The following is a 4,831-nucleotide window of genomic DNA, read 5'->3' on the forward strand; positions in this document are numbered from 1 at the left end:
AAAAAAAAAAAAAAAAAAAAAAACCAAAGAGCCCCCAAGTCATTATAATTTGCTGCAGCCTCCCTTCAGATGTGTCTTATCTGAGAGCAAGATCAACTGCATTATTTGAAAGTTTAAAAAATTCTGTGTCAAACTTCCTATGAGGTTTAGGAACCCTGTGGCTTGTGGAATCATGGCCAGATGTTGCCCTGCCTTTATACTTCCGTATTGCTTTATGGATATGTCCTGGACTGCTCAGGTACTCTTTTTAATTAAAAGACTTACTTTTATATTGTAAAAATGCTCTATTATCTTGAAGTGAATTTTACTAAACATTATTTACTATCAAAAAAAAAAAAAAGAGAGAGAGAGTACATAAAATATGGTTCCAGAGCCATCTGTGGTGGTGCACGCCTATAATCTCAGCACTTGGCTGAAGCAGGAAGATCACTCTGAGTTTGAGACCAGCCTGGGCTACATCGTGAGTTCAAGACCTGCTTGGATCCATACAAGACCCTGTCTCAAAAAGGAAAGTTTTGGGAGGAGACTAGAGGTAATAAGTACTTTCATTATTTTGATTGTGAGAGTTTCACTGGTATATACATGTGTGGTTTATATATGTCTCCAAACATGTAATTGTCACATAAGTGTAGTTTTAAAAACATTAATATCCCTCCATAAAGCCACTTTAAAGGAGATACATAAACCAAGTAAAAGTCAATTACACCTGTAAGCATATAGAATAACGCTCAACCTCTCATTACAAGGAAAGTAAAAGATGACAACACAGCAAGGTCTCGCCACTCTCCTCAGGCGAGGGCCTGTGCATTGCAATGCCACAGGGAACCTCAAGCTCAAGTGAGGCTGCGTGACACACAGGAGGGCACATAATTCTGGGGGAGGTGGCACATAGCAAGGGGATATGGGTGGACATCACTAACTTTATCTATACCTTCTAACATGGAAAGATAAAAGGTATTTGGGGGAAAGGCTGGGAATCTGGGTCAGGGTGTTCTGGTCCCCACCTATGGGTTTGATGCCGCATCTGGGCTCCCTAGACACAGTGGTGCTGGTTGTAGTTCATCTCAGGCTACTGTCTTCTCTTCTACTTCATCTCCAGCCACCCATCTAATGTCTCATCTCCTGCACTGACGCCCTGGAGGGCCCAGTCCCTCTCTGACCATTAAGTTCCATCTAACTTATCTATCTATAGTAATACCAAGACCTTGCTTTCCAAAATACCATTCCCCACTGAAAACCAGGGCTCCCTGCAAAATGACTGCTACCAGGCTGGAACACAAAGGTATAGAGGCCCCAAGTGCCAGGTAAATGGTATCAGCTGAGCTGGACATCAGATTCATGAGAGGGAGGGTAGCTCTTTCCCCAGCCCCAGCAAAGCACCTTCCTGGAGAAAAGCACTTTCCACGTGAGAGGCCTCTGGAAAGTCTCTCTGAGGTGTGACCCCAAAAGAAATGTTCACATGAGCTGACAGTGTGCGGTGGGAGTGGGTATCCATCCAGCCCAGTGGGTGCCACCAAGGATGAGTGCCCAGGAGCCACTCCGGGACGACAGCTGGGCCAGCTGCATCTTGCCATCCCAGCTCTGGGCTGCAAAGCTCCATGCTGAGCAGGAGCCACTGACAGCTCATGATCCTCCCTGCACCCTGGCCCAGAGAGGGAGAGCTCAGTCCCCAGGTAGCAGGAAGGTCCCAGCCCTGCCTGGTACCCAGGGCAGTGAGTCCACCCCAGGAAAGGTGGATGGAGGGGACCAAGGGCTTCCCTGCCCAGTGCTTCATCTGTAAAGTGCTGTCACCCAAGAAAATATCAGTGCCATCTGTCCCCAGTCAGAACCTGTGCTGGGAAAGCAGTCCTCAAGGAGAGGGAACAGTCCATCCTCAAGGTCAGAAAGCTCCTTGGCTGTCCCCAACGAAACTGACTAGGACACAGCACAGGGGGCTTCAAACCTAGGGCACTGTCAAAAAACAGAAGTTATGTGGGTGTGGTGGCACATGTCAGTAATCCCAGCACTTAGCACTGAGGAGGCTAAGGCAGGACTATGAGTTTGAGCTCAGTCTGGGCCCCTCCTCACCTTACAGAGACGAGGGACAGCCACTTAAAAGACAACTCTATCTATCATCTATCTATCTATCTATCATCTATCTTTTCTCATTGTATTTCCTTTTACTTAATTTGCTAACTTGACCTTGGGAGCTGCTGGACACCCCAGTTTGAAGAAAGAGAAGAGACGAAGGAGGAGGAGAAGGAAGAAGAAGAAGGAGAAGAAGAAGAGCTGGGGGTACAGCTCAGTGGCATAGCAACTGCCTGGCAAGTGCAAGATCCTGAGTTTGATTCCCGGTAGCAAGAAAAAGAAGGAGAAGAAAGAAGAGTGGGAAATGAGCAGGTAAATATAAGGATTATTCATTTTGTTCTCACCATTTTCTTTGTTACAGAGTTGCCTTTGTAAGGCAAGTGGTCATGAGGTGCCCTTCAATAACAGCAGAAGCCACCACTGAGAACCAATAGAGAAAGTTAAACTGGAGCCTAAAACAATCGCATTTTATTATCCCAGAGAAGGCAGGACTGAAGTGACAGAGGGAAAACAAACAAGGAGGGACAGACTTGCATCCCAACGTGGCACAGAGCCTGCGAACAATAAGCGTACTAAACACTGGAGTGAGGAAGGACACAGTGTCGGTGATACCCAGGCTTCAGAACTAGGGGGCTGTGCCCAACCAACCAAGAAGGCGGCCAGAGATAAGAAGTGGGGGGCATCTCCCCTGTCAGAGGTCTGATGCTTCCAGGCTGGGCTCTAACTCTCTATGTAGCCCAGGCTGGCCTCAAACTTGTGGGAATCCCTTGCCTCAGCCTCCTGAGTGCTGAGTGTGCTACCACGCCCAGTCTGATCCTTCTTTAAACAGATCAGCATTTGCCCCAGAATTCAAGTGACCTGCACCTGACTTCCCTTGTATATTTCACCCTCCTCTTCTTCATTCTTCCTCCATGGGCAGGAAAGGAGGACCACCCTGCAGACTCTGGAGCCTCCCTGCCCAGGATCTTTGAGTCTGGCCATCCTGTTTCCACCCATCTCTTATGATGGGATGAGCTGAATGTGCATCCTCCATAGGGCCATGTCCAGGTACCAAGGAGAGTCCAAGATCAGCTCCCCACAACAAAGCCAAGCTCAGGTCTGTATACACCAGACCCGGGTCAGACAGAAGAAGTGGGTGTCACAGGGTCTTCCTACCTGTCCCCACAAAGCCTCGCGCATTCACAAGCCAGGTTTTTGAAGGACGAGCGCATCTTGGGGGTGGTACAGCTTCATGTGCTGTGAAGAGGTGGGGCCTGGCCAGAAGTAGTGCTTGTTTCTCTTTTCAGAATTTTAAGTATCCCTTGCTCTCCTGGCTCCAGTGTTTTTGAAGACAAGACCCCTGCTACTGCCGCTGTCCTCCCCTCCTCTCTGGTCAGTTGTTTTCTCTCTTCCTGCTTTCAGTGTTGCCGATAGTTTGACTATGATGTACCAGCTGTGGATCTCTGTGCTTGTATTATTTCAAGTTTGCTGATCCTTGGATGTGTACATTCTTCATCAGTCCACAAAGCTGGAGGCCAAATCCTTCACATACTCCTTGGTCTTTGCCTTTCTCTTCCCTCCAGCCATGTTATGTGTTGTTATTTGCACACTGGTATACTTGATAGTACCCCATGGTTTGTGGAGGCTGTGTTTATTTATTTTCCTTTCTATATTTTTTTTGGGGGGTACCAGGAATCGAACTCATGACCTTGCGCTTGCCAGGCAGGTGCTGTGCTGCTGAGCTATATCCCCAGCCCCCAACCTTTCTGTATTTTTTGTTTGTTTTTTAGGTTGCATACTCTTATTACATCTGGGCCATGAGCACCGCTGCTCTGCAGCTCACCGAGATTGTTAAACTCTGTATCAGTAAAGCATGAATAATGCAAAGTTTAAGAAACGAAGACATTTTGTTGGAAAGGGTAAGAAGAGAGAGACAGCTACCTTGGTAAATCAGGGTAGGGGGCTCCAGAAAGATGGAAGACACATGGGCCCTTTATTCCTGGCTGCTTTTATAGGGGTTCAAGGGCCCTTCTCCCTACCTGGAATTTGTCATAATCTGGTTCCCTGGGCTGTCATAGATGGATCCCAGGCCCCAAGATCCCTAGTCTTCCTCCCCCATGGTTTACATGCGAATTCCTAAGTGGTCTTTATTTGATTTTCTCTTGCCCTGTCAGGCTCTATCTTGAGAAATTATGGGTTGGGTAAAAGGGATCTAACATACAAGCATGCAAGGTCAAATTAGCAAATTAAATAAAAGGAAATACAATGAGAGAAGATAGATGATAGACAGGCAGACAGACAGACAGATAGATGATAGATATTTGTCTTTTAAGTGGCTGTCCGTTGTCTCTGTAAGGTGAGGAGGGGCCTCTAGGCTAACTTGGTTAGGGCCCTGACTGGCTTTCTCTTTTCTCTTACCTGCACCCTCAGTACAGTTTTAACTCTCTGGTCAGGATTAGCTAGAACGCACACCAAGCCTTTCCCTGTTTACAGACCCCCTTCTCCTATACTCTTGACCTTTTTTCAAGTTCAGTGATTATTTTTTTGGCTGCTGAGCTCCCTCCTGAATGTGTTATTCATTGTTGTACTGTTCAACTCCAGAATTTCCATGTGGGTCTTTTTCAGTTATTTATGTCTCTTCATTCATGTTTGATGACTCTGTCATCAGAGACTTAAAATATCCTTCAACTGATTACAGTGACACACCCCTGTAACTCAAGCTAGGAGTCCTGAAGCAGGAGAATTCCAAATTCAAGGCCAGCCTGGGCAATATTTTTTATTTTAA

General features: G+C 46.7%; 1 long non-coding RNA gene across 1 annotated transcript; it reads left to right on the top strand.

Moving 5' to 3' along the window:
• The first annotated feature begins 2,996 nt into the window (after positions 1–2,996).
• Positions 2,997–3,893, top strand: LOC102015548. The gene is made up of 3 exons (XR_264319.1): positions 2,997–3,163; positions 3,354–3,438; positions 3,837–3,893. It is a non-coding gene; the product is annotated as an uncharacterized LOC102015548 (long non-coding RNA).
• The last annotated feature ends 938 nt before the right edge of the window (positions 3,894–4,831 follow it).

The sequence above is a fragment of the Chinchilla lanigera genome, unplaced genomic scaffold (assembly GCF_000276665.1).
Source record: "Chinchilla lanigera isolate Chin_1 unplaced genomic scaffold, ChiLan1.0 scaffold00105, whole genome shotgun sequence".
Taxonomy (NCBI): domain Eukaryota; kingdom Metazoa; phylum Chordata; class Mammalia; order Rodentia; family Chinchillidae; genus Chinchilla; species Chinchilla lanigera.